This window comes from Taudactylus pleione, unplaced genomic scaffold (assembly GCF_031769625.1).
Source record: "Taudactylus pleione unplaced genomic scaffold, aTauple2 ptg000055l, whole genome shotgun sequence".
Classification (NCBI taxonomy): domain Eukaryota; kingdom Metazoa; phylum Chordata; class Amphibia; order Anura; family Myobatrachidae; genus Taudactylus; species Taudactylus pleione.
The window spans coordinates 6135755-6156731 of record NW_028284457.1 but is presented as its reverse complement, the minus strand read 5'-3'; positions in this window follow the sequence as shown (position 1 = coordinate 6156731).

The window sequence follows — 20977 nt, the reverse complement described above, 5'->3', positions numbered from 1 at the left end:
TAACAGTTCCAGCATTCAAAAGACCAATATGAATCTTCAACTGTTAACTACCTTTGTAAACCATAGAGTAAAAAGTACCTGTAAGCATGTTTTCACCAGGGAATTTATTTGCAAAAATCAATGAGAAAATGTGATTTCAAAAATACAAGTAAGAAATTTGATGGTAAAAACATTTTGTAGTAGAATGTTGGTTTCAATGTTTTCATGACTTGGTTGTGGTTTCAGGATGAATCATTACAGGAGAATGTTGCAGGAATTATAAATATGACATGCAACTGTATATGCTGCATTTAAATTCCTGTCACACTGTCAGTAAAAATTATTTACTGTACTTAATAACTTTTTCCATGAAATATATCATCAAAGATATAATAAATAAGTAGACCATTAAACTTAATTATTGACACTCCTAAACATAATTACTTCAATGATTAGTACTATAGAAGACGTTACTGATCAAGAAATTAATTAAATGAGGTTGAATGCTACATCATATACAGTAAGTAAGTTAATGTCCATTATGTAGATGGTTAGGCAATAATGCTGCATGTTTGTAATGGACTTTGCTATGAAGAATAATGGTAATCTTACAGGTAAATAAAGAATGCAGGCTAATAATACATAGAAGCAGGTTAATGGTATTGTGTTTGTGTGGTAGTAAATTTAGATGTGTAAACTTGCGTAAATAAATAACTCATAATCAGTCCTTTTGAGTTCATTTAGAGTTGGATGCAAACCCATTTTTGAATAGCATGCTTTTTTGTTCATATTAAGATATTTATGTAACCCTAAAGTGCTACCTGTGCCTGTAGAGACGGAACAGGGGAGAAAAATAGCCTGAATGCAGTAAAAACATATTTCTGATAATTTCAAGATAGAGGGGGAAGCTGGTGCACTTTGTAAAGTGTTGTGTCATATTTTAGTGCTTTAGAAATAAAAGTTATTAAAAATTATTGTAGCTGAATTCCACAAATAACTAGTGAGAAGATGAATTGGGATGTGCACCTAACCAGTCAGGAGTGGAAAACTAATTTGTAATCTAAACAAACTTGGTGCTCTGATACAAATACGATGACTGTAGCTTTCAAACTGATGTTTAAAGGGTTTTGGATTCAGAAAATGCTGTAAAAAAATTGTGTGATCAAGTTTATTTTCAACACTGCAAAGGTCTCTGACGATGATCATCACCATCAGCATAGATTTTTGCCCCAGGTGTTATAGATACATCTTCAGCAATTTTTTGCCCCATGTGTGGAAGATACATCCTGCTCACAGGCTATCTGCAGCACCTCTATCTTGAAATTATATGAACTATATTTTCCCCCGTTCCACCTCTCCAAGCACAAGGAGGGGGCAAGTTAGTTGTACAAAAAAGCATATGATATTTAAAAATGAGTTTGCATCCAACTCTTATTGAACTCATAGGGGCTGATTATGAGTTAAGAGCAAAGCAAAATAAGCAAGTCATGTTGCAATGCAAATGGTGCATGTAGGGTAAAAACGATCTGCTTTTGCATGTAGCCCACAAATACTGGACATCTTTATTCTTACACTGCAATATAAATTTGAGTTTGGATACACCCTTCCCAAATCCGAATCTCTCTGCACATTTAAACTATATTGGCAGATGTCTATAAGTTGGTAGGTACGTAGCAGATGTAAGCAAGGAGGTTATTCCACACTTTGATTCCAAACCAGAGTAGGCTTTATTCAATATAACAATGTACACTTGATAGAAGACAAACAGCAGTCTGTGGGATAAGGCTAAGTACTGTACAGCCGAACAGCACTGTGAGGCTCCAATAACACAGTGACAGTCTTGTGCACATGCAGATCCTTTCATAGAGCCATATAAACAAGGTTTGCACTTGGAGTTTAATCAGTCTGACCTTTAAGTGTGGTGACTCAGACATTTGATGTTATTGAGGCAGATGAATCATGCCCAGTAACACTCAGTTAGAGACAGCACATAGCGATTAACTACATATCAACAAAATATCCCTCACCTGCAGTGAAACATGGTTTTGATTTGCTCCTCTCAGAACCAGCCCCATAATGTGCAATACTGGAATTGGACTGAGAACACTATGAAGAGTTGAGAGTAGGATATCTTGATAGAGTCTAACAACATATGGGTAACAATTTGCTGCTTATTACATAATTGCATCAGTACACCAGACCATTGCTTATGGGTCACTACCCCACACTCTAAAGAAGTGTGCTCAAAGTAGACTGAAATTAATACAATTAGCATTGAGCAAAAATATGGAAGACAAGTTCAAACTACCATAATTAAGCAGAGAAGCCACACTGTCACTCACAGAAACAAACAAACAATAGCAAAACTTCAGGCAATGAATAATGAAATAATCATGTAAGCATCTACATAGCTAGAAGCAAATAATATCTGGGTCAAGAGTATTGCTGTTATGGCCACGGATGCAGCACAAAAAAATTCAACTAGGGGAAGAAGGAAATTACAGTTAAACAAACAATCAAATGGAAGGGAGAATAAGTAAAGTTTAATAACATTTGAAATGAATATTACATGGGGAGGATTGGCCATGGGCCACTTTAGACCAGTGCATGACACCATGGGGCTGCCTAAAATGTTTTTTATTTAAACTTAAGCTTCCTGATGTGTTATGTGATATTTTATTATTGATTTAATGTGTGTAGGGCAGTTTTTATTGATGTGCTACAGTATGTAGGTATGCAGTTATTTATTGATGTAATGTGTGTATGGGGTGGGCAGTAATTTATTGATGTAATATGAGTGGGCTATTAATGTATTGTGTGGGGTGGTATATGTTTATGTTACTTGATTATCCATTCCTGTAGACATAATAGATATACTAAAAAGGTAAGTATAATAATAATAAAGTTACTCTTGCTCAGGACCCTCTCTTTTTATAGTGAAGTAGGTATTATTTCCAGTTCCTAAATGTACTCAGTGTACAGTATGTACAATAATGTGTACAATATTGTTTATCTAACTATGCCATTATCTAATATGTGCACCTGAATAGTCCACATGAGCACTGTGTGATATTTCCCCCTTCCCCGTTTGTCATAAACTTGTCATCCTAAAGGGCCTTATGAAGCTTACCTGGAAGTGGTACTAGAGGCCAAAATACAGGTTTAACTTTTAATAAGAACACAGGACGAAATGCTTCCTACTATAAACCAATCACAGGTCATTGTTCTATACTGTTATGTCCATTTGTCCAAACAGTTCATTTATTGACAGCTGTGAGAATGATTGCCTGGTATATTGCATTTAATTCTTCAAATTGTGTAACTATTATTTTTATATTGTACAATTAAAAAGTATAAATACCCATCTGTTCACATTACCACCTGCAGATGTGTCTTCATACACTATGGCTTAAGTCATGCCAAACAACCCCTCGCAGCATGCCTGGTCTCAGGCAACTTGCAAGTGTCTTTCTTGCTAAATATGAACATCTTATTTGAATAAATAAAACAACTGGAAGCAAAGCAACTACATTGCTTGATTACACTGATCGATTTGATATACAAGATCTGTACATGTGTGTATGACTGAGTCTGGGGCTGCTATGATGCAGCGACCATGACTGTTTCTCACAGTTGCTCAGTCATGCCAGATATGGCATATAGATGCTAGCTGGAAGAGGACACATCTGTATACACTGTCAGTAAACTATTTAAGTCAAATATACATCATGCTTTGCATTAAACAAATATAGCAATATACATAATATATTCAGTTTATTTTTTATTTTCCTATCCAAAAGTTCAACATGTAACAATTGTTCTATTTGTTTTCTTTTTTTTACCCAAAAAGCTCAGGTTCTGTTTACAGTTAGATGAACATGTTGCACTCATTGAAAATCTGAAACCAAACAATCCATGTTGTGCAAGGCTTATAAATATAAAAAGTTTTGGCTAGCTTTGGCTACAGTACTGCATGCCCTTGCATGTCTTTTGCCACAATCAAATCTACGATTTTATGCTAATACCACTAACAACCTTCCCAGGTGTACCCAGGTGCTAATAGCACTAACATCTTTCCCTGGTGTACAAGCATGTGTCCGAATGTGCAAGGGTTGAGACTCCCACTTGCAGCATCTATAGATGTTGCATTACTCTTGGTAGCACCATCAACACTTGCACCAGCCCTATGGTAGGTGTCTGAGTATGGCCTCTTGAGCAGCTAAGTGTCTATGTATGCAACCGCTTTCAGGGACACGCTATCAACACACCTTCAACACTCCCATAAAATGCAACATCAGTTGGTGTCTGTTTAGCAACCCCACTGTTACCTCCCAGTTGCCACCCTGGAGCGCCCCATACACTGCCTATACAGTTCTTTGTGCTTGTCTCAATTCTGTACTGTGACTTTGTATGACCACCATCAGGATGAATGTGCAGTGTTACTCAGATACATGCGCAAAAGAAAAAACATTCTCCATTTACATAAAAATTCTGCATAGCATGCAACTATGAATCAAGCCCTGTCATGTTCGGGCTATGGTTGTCCTCTGTAGAGGGATAAGAAGTCGTGGACCCAGGTTGTGAAAGGAATTTGAGGGAAAGGGCCTGGATATATGCCTTCCTCATCCACAAGTACCGGATGTTGACTAGACCTGACCAAAGGCGTTGAGTCTAACTTACTGGGAGGTGTTCACCAGTGACCCCTCCAAGCGGGATTTGGGATTAAGCTGCACCCATCAAGCAGGTCACGGCCATTTGGTCAGGTATCCAGCACAAGTGGGAAATGGAAGAACACTATCATAGGGAAAGCACAGGAGAATGATACTGGAAGAGTATCACTGTAAGAAAGGAGCTTGGAACCTGGAATGTTGCAAAAGCAAGTATACACTGGAGTTAAGGACATTTACAGGCAACTTCCTGCTGTCTGGAGCCCGGATAAATACCCTAAGGTAGCAGTCCATTGGAGCAAAAGTTTTGCACTTGAGTGATGTACTGGGTACACACCCTGTTGACACAGGAGAATGGCATTAGGAGATTGTACTTGGATGATGTATTAAGCACACATGCTGTGGCTTCAGACGCAGAACTGGCACAGGAGAATGGCACTAGGAATTTGTACTTGGATGACATACTAAGGCCCTGATTCAGAGGAGCACGCTATTTGCGAGCACATGCTCTGAATCAAGGTGATTTTTTTTTAACCCGGCCTCCAGGCTGCTTGCAAAGCTGTGGGTGACCACCCACAGCTTTAGCGGGCGGCCTGGCGATGGTCGCGATTATCGCAAACATCGGGCTTGCGATGAGATCCTTGTGGTAGAGCAGGAAGTCCACTACTGACATCACGAATGATGTCAGTAGGGCCGCCCACAAACAACAGGCATTCCTTCGGGAACACCTCCGTTTGTCCATACACCCCCCAATCGACCTGCTATGCACTCGTGAGCAGGTCTGAATCAGGCCCTTAGTACACACGCTGTGGCTTCAGATGCAGAACTGGCACAGGAGAATGGCACTAGGAGTTTGTACTTGGATTACGTACTAAGTACACACACTGCGGTTACAGTTGCAGAATTGACACAGGATGATGACACTTTGGAGATAATACTCAGATGACGTAGTGAGTACACACACACTGGATGGGTAACACTAGGAGAGTATCACTGGAAGAAAGGAGCTTGGAGCCTGGAATGCTGCAACAGCATGTATACACTGGAAGTAACAACATTGTGCAGGCAACTTTCTGTTGTCTGGAGCCTGCCTAAATACCCTAAGGTAGCAGTCCATTGGGGGTAGTGTCAGCTGACAGCAACCAATGGTACCGTTGGGTAAAGGGCAATCAGGTGATGTAGACAGGCTGTGCCCATGATGGTAACTGCAGGAATCAAATTATGGAGTGAGTCCATGGATGTCCTAGTAGACCCCAAGTATAATCCTCAGTGTGTCAGGGGAAGCTGGCACTGAGGTGAGTAATGGTCGATCCTAGGCCGCAACCTGATAGTACCCCCCTTTCAGGGTGGACTCTGGACACCCACAAGGCTAGTCTGAATTTTTTAATGAAAAGATTGAACAAGCTGTGGAGCATGGACATCAGACGCCTTGATCCATGCTCATTCTTCAAGTACGTATCCCTTCCAATCAATGAGATACTGGAGCTGATTCAACCGATGTCAAGAGTCAAGAATCTTCTCAATCTCAAATTCGACTCCCAATTGAGTATGAACTTGAGGTGTCTTGGGTGGAGAGTGCTGGAACTGATTAAGAATTAATGGTCATAGAAGAGAAACATGAAATGTGTTGGAAATATTCAACTGAGGAGAGGATGTAGCTCCAATTTATACACCACCTTATTGATGACTTTAAGAATATGATATGGTCCAATGAAATGTGGAGCCTTGGAACCTCCAGTCTAATGTATTTAGTTGACAGCCACACCACCTATCTCCAATCTTCAGAAGAGGAACTGCAAGACATTAATGATCCTGAAACTTTTTGTAGTTACTAGAAGATTTTTTCAAGGAGGAGTGAATGTTTTTCCATTTATTAGAAAATTATTCCACAAGATTTGTGATGGCAGGTACTTCCATGAGAGGTAAATCTTGGAAATCTGGAACACGCAGATGTCTTCCATATACTGCAAAGAATGGAGTAGAACTTGAAGAGAAGTGGTACCTAAAATTGTGGGCAAACTCTGCTCAAGGTAATAAATCGACCCAGTCATCTTGAGGAGAAGATACGAAGAGTCTAAGAAATGTTTCCAATTCCTCATTCACCTTCTCGGTTTGGCCATTTGTTTGCGGGTGATAGGCGGAAGAAAACTTTAATTCCACAAGAGGCACATAAAGCCCTCCAGAATTTGGCCACAAATTGTACACACTTTGAACCCAACACTACCTCCTTGGGTAGTCCATGAAGATGGAAGGTGTCACAAATATACATTTTCACCAACTGTGGTGCTGAAGGAAGCCCAACCAAGGGAATAAAATGGGCTATCTTTGAAAATCGATCTACTACCACCCATAGTATTGTGTCCCGTAGAGGATGGTAACTCAGTAATAAAATCCATCCACAGATGAGTCTAAGAAGTATCTGGAATAGTCAGAGGACTCAAAGGGCCAATAATTTTGTTGCAAGTGGATTTACACTGAGCACAGGAAACAATACAATTCCGGATGTCTTTCTTCATAGTGGGCCACCAGTAGGAGTGCTGTAAAACTTAAGGATGTCCGAGTGCCAGCAAACAAGGAGGCATGAGCCCAAGTTAATACATTCTTACACATCTGAGGTGCCACAAAGATCTTGCCAGGAGGAGGAATCAGACACAGAGTTTGAGCAACAACAAGGGGATCTAGAATAGGATGAACTTGAGGTTGTTCTTCTTCTTCTTTTGGAGGCAGAAAGGCCCAAGAGAGTGCATCAGCCTTTTTATTTTGTATGCCAGGACAAAATTGGACTTTAAAATTTATCCTGGAAAAAAAAAAAGACCAGCGAGCTTGTTTGGCATTAAAACGATGAGTTGTCTTGAGATAAAGGAGATTCTTATGATCAGTGATGATTGTAATTGGGAATTTAGTGCCTTCCAAAAGGTGTCCCCATTCCCCTAGTGCCAATTTCATAGCCAACAATTCTTCATCCCCTATGACATAATTCTTCTCGGCCAGGGAAAATTTACGAGAAAAGAAACCACAAGGATGATTCTTCCCATCTTCTGCCACTTGAGACAGTACAGCTCCCACTCAAACTGAAGAGGCATTGACTTCTAATGTGAAGGGTTTCTCAAGTTGTGATTGACAAAGAATTGGAGCTGAAAGACAGCACCACTGCTTGAGGCCAACGAGATGCATTATCACCCCTCTTAGTGAGAGTTGTGAAGGGGGCAATGATAGTAGGAAAGTTTAAAATTAATCTTCTATAATAATTAGAGAATCCAAGAAACCGTTGGATGGCTTTCAAGGAGTTCAGTTGGGGCCAGTCTTGGATTGCTCTTAGCTTGTCTGAATCCATTGAAGGGAATTTCCCGATATGATGTGCCCCAAAAATGGCATGGAAGACTGTTCAAAAAGACAATTGGAAATTTTCCCATACAGATGATGACTTTGAAGACAGGCAAAAACCTCTATGACATGTAGACAATGAGATTGCAGGTTCTCTGAAAAAATGAAAATGTCGTCCAGATGTCCTTTACATATTTGTTGTAGTTTATCTCGGAAGATTTCATTGCCATAGCTCTGAAAGACTGCTGGTGCATTACACAAGCCAAAAGGCATCACCAAGTACTCATAATGGCCATATTGTGTATTAAAAGCATTTTTTTACTCATCCCCTGCCTTAATATGAATTAAATTATAAAATAAATGGAGATCCAATTTAGTGAAAAGGGATGCTTCGCGAACTTTATCAAAAAGCTCAGAGATGAGTGGCAAATTATATTTATTTTATACGGTGATTTGATTCAGCCCATGGTAGTCTATGCAGGGTCTGAGACCTCCTTCTTTCTTCTTGACAAAGAAGAATCTGTCTCCAGCAGGAGAGGAAGATGGTCTTATAAAACCCTTGGCCAGATTTTATTTTATGTAGTCGGACATAGCAGCTGTTTCTGGAACCAAAAGAGGGTATATGCAGCCATGAGGTGACAACTTCCTGGGGATTAGATAAATTATGCAGTCCCAAGGGTGATGGGGAGACAATTTGTCAGCAGCTTTTTCACAAAAAACATCAGAGAAATCTTGATATGGTTTTGGCATACGAGAATCTGGTTTAGAGGTCAATTGATCAGATGTAGGAAGCTTCAGGGAAGATTAAGTAGAGACATTGGGGTTTGTACTGGAACAACACGAGGAAGATGCTGGTGAAAACAGCAGGTAAGCGTCAATTCCAATGCCTACTTTTAGCAAGAAGGGAACATTTTCCTGATTATGCCAAGACATCTGTCATTCAACAGTGACATTTTCCTTATCCAGAAAGGTTGTAAATAAAATTATTTCTTAGCAGTAACATTTTTTTTAAACAAAGCAGAATATTTTTCTTGAAATGAAGCACATGGTAATTTGTTATAGTGCTAGACAAAAATTAAAATTAATGTTTTTTGTGTTAAACACTCCAATTGAACAACAGAAATCTGAAAATAAAATCAGGTTAGGTATATTAACATATTAAAACCTTGATTATGATCATTTAAGTAATAACTTGTAAGTATAAAATTGCATAAGATTGTTAAAAGCATTTTATTACAAGAGAGGTACCTCTTACTTAATTAATTAATCCTATTAATATACTTCGGGGTTTGTACTGTTGGCTAAATATTAGAGAAGTGCAGTTCAGAAATCCAAATCCACCTGAATTTCATGTATCTGGGTAAATACAAGTCGCGGTTCTGATCTCCTGAGGAGGAACCGGTTAATATGGGTCGCGGTTCTGAACTTTTTGCGGTTCGGATTTCGGAGTTTAAATCTGAATTTCGGGTTTTGGATTGCATAAATTACATGATTATAGCTATTTTTTAAACGTTTTATCTATTTATATTTTTTAAATCCAGATCCAAAACCAAAACACTTGAGGGTGGGTTTGCAAAACCAAATCCAGATCCAAAACCTTGAAGGAGATACAGATCAAAAACCAAAACACGGGTTTTGGGCTGAGCGCTCGCAAGCGGGTCGATGTTGCCCAAGTGCGCATGCGCACGACGGAGGCGGTACCATCGTGCGCATGCGCAAGACCTGAATAACGACGGCCAAGCCGTCATTATGGGTCTCATACCAAAGGGGACGTGCTGTCGATGGTGATTGACAGCACGCCCCCTTTGGTGGGCGTGCCGGGGGCGTGGCTGCCCAGACGGAGGCGTTCCCATGGGAACGTCTACCGTCTGGGGCCGGCCCCACTGACATCACTAGCGATCTTGTACACTTCACACAGCTTTCTGATGATCTTACTCTAGAAGTCATGACCATGGTCTGAATGTATGTGAACCAGTAATCCATAATGGACAAAGAATTATTTTCACAAACGTTTAACCATGGTTATTGCCCTCTGATCTTTTATGGTATATATCTGGGCATACCTGATGTAATGAAAACAACATACAGTAGATCATGTATTAAACTATGGTCAAGAGGCTTAAATAAAATTAATTTGTTTGTCTGTGCAAAAATCTTTCTTAGTGCAACCTTTGCAATATTTAAGGAAGTACAGTATATCCAGCTGCAGGCTATGTCTGGCTTAGCCACCAAAATATGGTGAGCCAGTTACCAGAAACATAGAGAAGAAAGAAGTCTGTACAAAGGTTAAATGATTGTCAATGCTTTAAGTCATGATCGTATTATTAAATGATAATGTAATTATGATTATAAGTTTGGATACCTTCCATTAGGGAGTATAACTATAATTTGATTGGTTTTATGCCTTTAGGGGAGTATGACAATGACAAATGTTTGATTGGTTTATGTAAGAAATCATATTTGGTATATAACTCTTGTACAATCACTGTATTGCCAGCTTGCAATTATATTTCTGGCAGCTCTTTATGAACGTACATAATAAAATCTTCAAGGAGACTTCACCGTGTTCTCATTACTGCCAGTTCATTATTGAGGTCCCAGCCTAGATCAACCCAATATTGACACATGAAGAAGGAAGGCAGGCACAGGACTAGGAGGCTTGGACCAACGTGGCCACGGACAAGAGCTTGTTTTCTTACTATCTGCTCCAGATATTCTGTCTCTGGTCAGCTGCCTTTTGTGTGTCATTGTTGGTTTGTTTCTTGTTGAAGTCTTCTTGCAGATTGTAAGTATGAAACCAGTTTCATGCAATTTTTATATGTAATAAGATAAGTGCTGCAAGAAAATTGTCATTTGTTTTGAGTATACATTTGGAATATTTTGTCTGCAATAACTTGCTAAATAAGGAAGTGAATTGCTGTGAGAGATTGTGAGTGTGTCTGTCCAAAGGCTTCACGAAAGCAGTATCTGGACAGGGGCCAGTTTGAGGGAGAGGCTCCAGTTAAACTCCCACACTTTGGATAGCTAGGGACCCTTCCTACTGTGAAAAGCACCTTACACACTATAAGGCCGATCTTATTAGAGTATGGAACACGTGTGTCTTTCCAGAGCCATTTAATCTGACGAGATTACATGGTTTCCCATAAGGGGTGTAATTTTCCATTAACACGGGAGATACCCTGTTACCATTGAGGCTGGACTTTAAACAAAGATAAGACTTAACGGTGGGACAAGGAAAATCCTTGGTGGACAAGTCTCTAATGTTAAAGATCCTGCACACCAGTCCAGCTAGTGTGATGTATCAGAAGTTTGGAAGTGTGACTGTGAAATTTCTTGGGAGATGGCATTCAAAATATACTGATATACCGCTAAGTGGTACCTTTGATATAGATAAGTGGAAGGGTGTGAGAGATAAATTGGGGAAGAATACGGAGAAGTGGAGATCCTATACATTATGGCTGGAATCATCTAGTTGCATATCTCCCCCAGCTTATGTAGCACAAGTGGTTGAGAAAGGAAATTTACTGGTACAGAATAAATCCAGAGGCAATCCCTCTCCATTTAGTACAAACTATGCCTGTTAGAACAATTGAACAAGAACAGTCAGATCTATTAGAACATGTTCTGCCAGCAGTAATTGTGCTGGCTAGACAAAAGAGCACTGCCACTGCAATTGCTCCTGAATGGGAGGAGGACAAACTAAGCATAGGAAAACCAGACAATAAAAAGAAAGGACATCAATATACCAATGTACACCCATATAATATTATCACTGCTGGGACACACAGTCAAGATCCCCAAAAGAAAACAATCCTACAAGCTCCGCTGAGATTAGTGACCACTGATGAAGACAAATCATGGTCTATACATGTTCCTTGGACAAGGGCAGAGCTGAATCAGCTTTGTACTGAGACCCTGATTCAGAGCCGGATGCTCTGACAGAGCGCTCACTCTGAATCAGGGCCATCCCTCCTACTTTTTGGAGCGGCCTCCAAAAAGTAGAAGGATCATCCATTCCATCCACATGAGTCTTTTTTGCAACTGGAGAGGCAAAATGGAGCAGGTGTATTAGAACAGGGCTTGAAAATTTTTCTGAAACCTAGGAGTCAGGATGAAAGTGTAGGAGCCAGACCCCCCTTCCCCCAGGACAGCATTACTGAGCACCTATGCCCCTGGCAACCAACCCCCATGGCCACACCACTAACGGGGTACCCCAGGTAAACCACCCTCCCACAGCTACATTTTTGAGCAGCTAACCCACCTCTCCAGGTAACAAACACCCAGAAAGACCACCCCTCTGCAGGCAAAAAACCCCGGGCGAGCAAAGCCATCGCCGGCAGTGGGCGGACTAGAGAGTGGTGGTCCCAGATGCAAGAATATGCTTTGGGCACCCCTATGCAGTGCCCCCAGTAGTGGTCCCCCCTTAGCAGTGCCCCCAGTAGTGGTCCCCCCTATGCAGTGCCCACAGTACTAGTCCCCCCTCTGCAGTGCCATCAGTAGTAGTCCCCCCTCTGCAGTGCCCCCAGTAGTAGTCCCCCTATGCAGTGCCCCCAGTTGTAGTCCCCACTATGCATTGTCCTTAGCAGCGCCCCCCTATACAGTGCCCTAGTAACACCCCCCCTTATACAGTGCCCCAGTAGCGGCCACCCCCCATGCAGTGCCCCCAGTAGTGGCCACACCCCCTATGCAGTGCCCCTAGTAGTGGTCCCCATATATGGTGCCCCCTGTAGTGGTCCCCCTGTGTAGTGCCCCTTTAATCAGTGCCACCAGAAGTGGTCCCCCTATGCATTGCCCCCAGTAGTAGTCCCCCTCTTGTAGTGCCCCCAGTAGTGCTCTCCCCCTTGTAGTGCCCCCAGTAGTGCTCTCCCCCTTTTAGTGCCCCCAGTAGTGCTCTCCCCCTTTTAGTGCCCCCAGTAGTGCTCTCCCCCTTGTAGTGCCCCCAGTAGTGCTCTACCCCTTTTAGTGCCCCCAGTAGTGCTCTCCCCCTTTTAGTGCCCCAAGTAGTGCTCTCCCCCTTGTAGTGCCCCCAGTAGAGCTCTCCCCCTTTTAGTGCCCCCAGTAGTACTCTCCCCCTTGTAGTGCCACACGTAATAAAAAAAAAAATACAAAAAAACACTTGCCTGAATCCGCGCTCCCGCCATCCGCTCCTCCATTCGTCCTCCCGGGCCAGGCCGCTCTGCATTATGGGAGAGACGTCATGACGTCTCACCCATTACCCACTTCAGGAGCGGCTCCGGCAGTGTGCACAGCGGCAGTCACTGAGAGTCTAACAAACTCTCATTGGCTGCCACTCAAAACAAACACACAGCTGCCGGTGCCGGCGGCTGTATGTTTGTCAGTCACTGTGTAGCGCTGACCGAACTCGGTCTGGTCAGCGCTACACACGCGGTGCAGTCTGTGTCACAGAGACACAGACTGCCCGTGGGCAGCGGCCTGCATGGCGCTGCGGCCTGGGGGGCACATGGCACCCTACCCCCCGGCCCAGCCCACCACTGACTACAGGGCCCGGGGGTTGCTGAAAATCTTGTTGCCAGGCAACCAAATCTGGTTGCCATGGCGACCTGGCCCCCGGGTTTTGTCGAGCCCTGTATTAGAAAATTGGTGCACACCTACAATTGCACTGAAAATGAGTCTACAGGGTATTCTGCTTACCTAATAATGTTTGGCAGAGAAGTCAGACTTCCTATAGATGTTTGCTTTTGAGTGGACACTGCTGAACCCCAAAATAATCTTTTGGTGAAGTATGTGCAGCAATTAAAGTAAGACTTGCAAGAATCCTATCAGTTGGAAAAAACCAAGACAACCAGAGCTGCTGAGTTGTGGAATAATATATGGAATAACCTTTGTGTACTGGAGCCAGGTAGTAGAGTTGTTGTGGCATCTGTGCATTCCGGTGAAACATAAGTTTGTGAGCAAATGGAGGAGAGATCATTATGAGTTGAGGTGCCTAACTTTCCATCCTATGAAGTGAAGCTTGAGTGATCTAATGGTCCTGTAAAGACATATTATTGTCAGCACAATCAGTGAGTTGGAGGAGTATGGTGAAATAGAAACTGGAGATAGAAGTGAAGAACTCACAAAGAAGAAGATATCCATTCACCCAAGAGAGCCCCAAGAGAGCCCCAAGAGTGGAGCGAAGGCAGATTTGGGATTCGGATGAGTTAGCCCAAGTTGTGGAGAGAGAGACCTGTTGTGACTCACTGTAACACAAAAAGGGATGTTAAACTTAATATTTTTATTCACGTACAGTATAACAGACTAGGAGGGCCATGCACCTAACTAAAGTTTTCTATCTTTGTTATATAACTTCATGGCCTTATTTTAGCCCTGTATGGGAAGCAGGACCCCTTGGTATGTTTGATGAGAGTGGGATGGCAGTTATTCATAGTTTGCAGGAGAGTTTGGCTTGCTATGCTTTCAGGTGATGCATCAGTACTGCAGGCTATGCTCTGCTACAGTTGTATACAGTGAAGTGGCCAGACCATGACAAGATGGCAGCACCCATGTGCTACAACAAAATGGCATACTGAGCTGAGATTCAAAAAGTACCTTGGGGGAAAGAAAAGTGATGTCATTGGTGGGGGAGTGGGCAAGATTGTTCCTGCAGTTGCAAAACAAGAGCAGCAGCAGACAAAGTGCACCAGGAGAGACGCTGTGTGATCATGGTGGTGTTTGGTGACATGACTAGCGTGTGGCCACTCCCCTTTGATGATGCAGTAGATGTGGACCTATTCCCACACCCCTTTGCTGACATGCACAAATTGATTGGCTGTTGTATTTATTCAAAAGGAGCTATAGTCCCAAAGCTCAGGTTAGGCTTGCAAAAGCTTTACAGCAAAAAGCACATTGGCATTTCAGCTGTGTACAGGTCCTATAAGCATATATGTATGTTATGTATGATATTATGTAATGTGCTAATTGATTTGGAGCATACATCCAATGTACTGTTCAATAATGACCTTACTAGCCGTAATATATTAGGGGATAAAGAATCCTAGATACTATTATGGTATCAATCACACTGAGATGACAGTTTCAAGTCCCGGTTTAGTCAATGTGCATGACTCCCCCTATTGGTGGCAATGTTGAAGGTTAGAGATTGCTCAAGCCTCTATTACACAGGTTCTCAAACTCGGTCCTCACGACCCCAAACAGTGCATGTTTTCCAGGTTTCCTCACAGATTTGCAAGTGAAATAATTAGCTCCACCTGTGGATCCTTTAAAATGTGTTAGTTAGTAATGAATACACCTGTGCACCTGCTGGGTGACCTGCAGGAGTGTATTAAGTGAGAGGGGGCTCGTGTGCATACTCCGTCCGAGGCCCCCTCCTCACTACCTGGTGGCCGGCAGCAGACTCAAGACACTAAAGTACTAGAGACTCTAGTGATATGCCAGAGTTTACTGCACATGTGCAGTTTGCAGGTGAAAAGCACAGCAGCCATTTTCCTACTGCACTTGTGCAAAAATCTGGGAAATTGGCTGTCAAACCATTATGCTGTGATTTGCTCAGCACTACTATCGTCTATGTGGGACTCCGGAGAGGTAAGTATTGAATAAATGGGTGCAGGGTGTGCAGTGTGGGCACCCTTGGACCCAGGGGCGCATGTGCACTGCCCACCCTGCACCCATTTTAGATACAACCCTGGTGACCTGGAAAAAGAGAACTGTGTTAGGTCCTGAGGACCGAGTTGAGAAACACTGCTCTATTAGATGGTCTATTAAACGGAGACTGCTGTTCTTATCTAAATTACCTACAAAGTAAAAATGTAATTCTGTAGTAGACATCCTTTTGCCATTAGTACTGCATGTGTGTTTTAATTGGACTTCAACAGCATTGATGCACATGTCTTCGAAGTATAACTTATCCATTACTGCTCTAGAATTCTCTATTTGTGAGATAGGGCATGTTTGTCAAGATCTATACAATAGATGACAGGTTCTCAAACTCGGTCCTCATGACCCCAAACAGTGCATGTTTTCCAGGTCTCCTCACAAAACCACAAGTGAAATAATCAGTTCCATCTGTGGATCTTTTAAAATGTGTCAGTGAGTAATGAATACACCTGTGCACCTGTTGGGTGACCTACAAAACATGACCTGTGTTGGGTCCTGAGGACCGAGTTTGAGAACCTCTACAATAGATGATTGATACCCCTTTCAGACATGCCGAGAATCCCAGGAATTTGGCCTGCCTCAGCCAAATTCTCGGGTTGCTGCTTATTTTTGAAAGGTACCTACCCAGGAACACGTTCCCGGGTAGCCAACCCTTCAATCGACCATGGAATTTCCCGGGACTTAAGTCCTGGGAAATTACCCTGCTTATGTCTGAATGGTGCTACCTGGGAATTTACTATTCCCGGGCTGCACCAAGCAGCTTTAACATTCAGTTGGCAGTACAGAGCATCCTATAGGACGCTCAGCACTGCAGCTTTGAGTTGACAGCATGGACGTCCATCGCTGCAGCTTTCAGTTGGCAGCGCAGAGCGTCCTATAGAAGGCTCAATGCTGCCGCTCACCACCCCCCACGCCAGTTGCTGTGTCGCTGTAGATCACGACACAGAGGACCCCAGCCGAACACCGGGGACACCCGCCAGCGCTGGAGACCGCCGACAGGTCTCTGTCACAGCGGGCCGACCACACTTCCGCTGAACCACCAGGGCAGTACATTAATGGAAGGGGTTCTATCTCTTCCCCATTGGGAGGGGGGGGCAAATAGGGATTAAAGCAAATAATTTATTAATAAAATAAAAATAAAAAAATGGCTGGATTGGGATCGGCCGGCTGCTTGCTGCCTTTTGATGACCTCATCAGCGGCAGCCAGAGAGGGGATAGGCTAGGAAGGGCAGACGGCATAGGAGAGGCAGATAATCTAACAAACCCTACTCTTGTCTGAAAGGGGTCTACCTGGGAATTTCCCGGGTAGATGCTGTAGTGTGAAAGGGGGGTCTCGACCAAATACCCGGGAATTTGCCCAGAACAAATTTCCGGGTCTGAGCAGGAAATTTCCCAGGTCGTATGTCTGAAAGGGGTATGAATAAGCAAAGGCAATGCTGTTAGAAGAAAATTATTTAAGGGAAAAACAATAAATTATGAATATACTTTTTATACCACAGGCTTTATTTTTATTTTCCTACTTTTTTTGAAATTTATTTAGTGTACATATTCCATCTTAAGGGTAGTGTAACTTATTCATTTTTTGAGAAATGTTTATTAAGGCTGATGTACTCCTGGGCTATATGATCTCCGCTAGGGAGAATGCTGGCCCCTATGTCCTTAGTGTGGATGTTTATTATGCATAACAATAATTTAATAAATATGTAGCATGGCCCTCAGCAAGTTTATACAATAATATCATATTCAGAATGTCATACACCTGGTTATACAGTAGGCGGTGGGTGTGATTATTCCAGACACATGGACTTATCAGTGTAACACATATATTACTTCTGACAGTATTGACAATAGTATGCTTATGTCTCCCCTAATAATTTCATACTGTCAGATTATTCCCATTGTTAGCATGCAGTTTCCACATTGCTCTGACATTTTCACCAAATTCCTTCTTTCTAAAATTAAATTATGTCCTCTTAGGCAATAGAAGTCTTCTCAATGTAACTTACACAGAGCTGCAGTGTAAAGTCAGGATAAGGTTGCACAATGTATTTTAACTCTGCTTCATATATAAAATACTCACTATTTCGATTTAACTGTCCTTTATGGGCCTATTTATGATCAGCTATACACTTGTTACGCATGCGGAAATACTTAGTTCTGCAACTTTTTAGTAGAGATGAGCAGTTTGGATTGCATGCAATCCAAACCCGACCAAATTAATTCAATCCGAGCGGCGGCTCAGGTCTTCCCGCCTTCCACTTCGAAGCAAAACGTCATCCTTGCGGCATCGGATTCTCGCGGGTTACCTTAGTGCACTTTATTCACTTGCATATACTGTATAAGCCCTGTGACTCCACGCAGTTTGAAATGAGCTGAAAACTCAAAAAAAATCAAAATAAAAAAATAGTTAAATTCTGTTGTTTGTACTGTTTGGTGCACTTTACTAGGGTCCCTAGTACCAAATTTCATGTCGGTTCCATTTTGCCCTGAAAGTCATTCCTTGGCTGTACCAGGATGTTAAAAAAAACTAATTATTTGCCTACAAAATGCCAATGTATTCACTGTCCACCTAACCACAGATATGTGAACAAGCGGTAGTGGGCAAACTAAGGATTGCATGATTGTGACAGCCCACTGGGAGGGTGACTCATCTTTATCAGACGCAGTATCTAATAAATAACACCTGCTCATTCAGAGGCAAGCTGCTCTGTGTATCACCGGCTTTACTAAGAGGCATTAGATTCTCCTCAGGGTTTGTCAGAACTTCTGGCAATGCCACCAATATTGTAAGAGCTTTACAGCTGCATGAATTCTAAGCTGTACGCTGAACATCCCATGTTTAGCTCATACAACCAACTTGGTGGAAGTTATTTTAAAAATTACAGGGTCAGGCAGGAAATGCTGTCTGTGGCCTGAAATTTTTCAAGCATGCAGGAGATTGCAACAGCTGCAAGAACAGTTGAATTTGCACTGCCACCAACTGAAACAAGAGGTGGTAACCGAATTATACCTTTCATATGCTTCAGCCGATGGATGAACAGCAAAAAGTCATCCACAGCTATACAACAAGCCATGACATTGGGAGATGAGGGGAAGTGTTCTTTAGCCCAGTGCAGTAGAAAATGCTTTCCAGCTTGTGCAAGGCGCTCAAACCCTTTGAAGTAGCCACCTGTGAATTGAGCTCAGACACTGCTAGCAGATGATTACTCTAATTAGGCTTTTGGAAAATTAGCTCGAGAAATTGATGGAGGAGATGAAATAAAGCAATTCTGCTATCTATGTTGGACTTGTAGATCAAGTCCTTTGTTTGCTTCACCAGGATCCAAGGGTTGCCAATATCTTGAAAACGGGTCACTACATTTTGGCAACCGTGCTTCATCCTAGGTTTAAATCATATGTCGCAGCTTTCATTCCAACTGACCCAGATCCTAAGAGATGCAAAGAGCTCCTTGTGAGCAAGTTGGCAGCTCAAGTGGTACATGACATGATGAAATCTCCTTCAGTTTCTATGGAAACTGTCAGGAAAAAAATCAGTTTTCCCAAAAGACCCAGTGGCGATGCAGAAGAGTCAATATTGTAACATCTGGTCAGTTCTAAAAGAATTGCCGAAAATTAGTGACACTTCTACTGCGTCTCCATTCAATAGGATGATTTTCATGACACCATACACTTAAGCATGTCACAGAGTCCCTTGAACAACTGGAAAGAAAAACATGCAGTTTGGAGGTCCTTTTGTAGACTGGCTTTGCATTACATAAGTTGCCCACCCTCCAGTGTGTACTCAGAAAGAGTTTTCAGCACAGCCGGGAACCTTATCAGTTATCGGCATAGGAGGCTACTTCCTGAAAATGGGGAAAATATGATGTTCAGCAAAATAAACAGAAATTCCATCTCCAATTACATTATAAAAATACAGAGGCACCTGTAATGGTAGATTCCAGCAGGGATGAATTACTATTTTGTAAGGATGATGTACACACTGATAAGAGTAAAGAATCAGATGAGGAGAATTACTTCTTCTAACTGTAGAGAGGATTAACAGTGGCTTTAAGCCCATTGGTAGCTTGTTTTGGGGAGGGTCCAACCAAACCAATCACTACAGCCACGAGTGGCAGTTCCTGTCTCTAGAGTGATTGGTTTGTTAAACATTGCATGTTCTATTTAATATATTGAATAAAACAATAACAATAAAGTCCCAGCGCTTCCTTCTAGGTCTCAAGATAATCTTCTTAATATATTGAATAGAAGGGTCAGTGGGAAGGCCCAAAGACAATTCCATCTTGCACCTCTTTTCTTTGCATTATGTGCTCATCATGGCATTGTTAACTGTCTTTTTGTGAAGACAACCATATTGTTGTAGTTTATTAAACTGCCAACCTTTCTATCACTGCAATGCCACTCTCTTTCCTAATTGTAAAATGTTGGAAGTTGAACTGCCACAGCCGCTTATATTTTCTTCAGCGTCTCCTGTATGGGGCATGAGTTTTTTAAAAAATTCAGAACCACCAAAGAGCTCCACTGGCGCAAGGACTGATGTGAATGAGTAAATTTTCTTTTTAAATGCCTCCCATCCTAAATAAATTTGTTTTGCAATCCAAAACTTAAATTTACTATGAATTAAACTTTCCTTTCCATGCCTTCAACTACATGCATACTCCATCTCCTTCAGGCCTCTTGATTAATAAAAACATTTGTTTCCTGATGTGCCATGTTGGAAGTTAAACTGCCATATGTTTTTGCTGCCCACTGCTGTCGCTTAGCATGGTCATCTAGCTAGCTTAGTGCAACCGTTTGGCTGAAACTGGATGAAAACAATATTGTGAGCTGTGAGGTGGTCAAAATTGACTGAAAATTAGTGGAAATTAATGTTATTCAGGTTACTAATACTCTAGGAACAAAAAAAGGCTCAAATTATGTGATTTTAGCTTTTTTTTGTAAATTTTTGGAAAAATCCCAAACCAAAACCAATCACAGCATTTTGGCAAAACCAAAACTGGATGACTAATTAGAACCAGCAAAAATGGTCCAGTGCACATCTCCAGTTTTTATTAGAGATGTGCGCTGACCCCCATGTTTTGGTTTTGGATCTGGGTTAACTTTTGTGTTTTGGTTTTGCAAAACTATTCTCAGGCATTTTGGTTTTAGTTTTGGATATGTTTTTTTGTTTTTAAAAATGATAAAAACAGATGAAATCACATAATTTGGGCCTTTTTGTTCCTTCAGTATTATTAATCTCAATAACAATAATTTCCAATCATTTTCAATCAATTTTGACCATCTCACAGCTCACAATATTTTTTTAATCCAGTTTAGGCCACAAAGTTGCACCAAGCTAGTTATAAACTATACAATGCTATAGAATATTTTCATTAATCTATCATTAGATCAGAGAC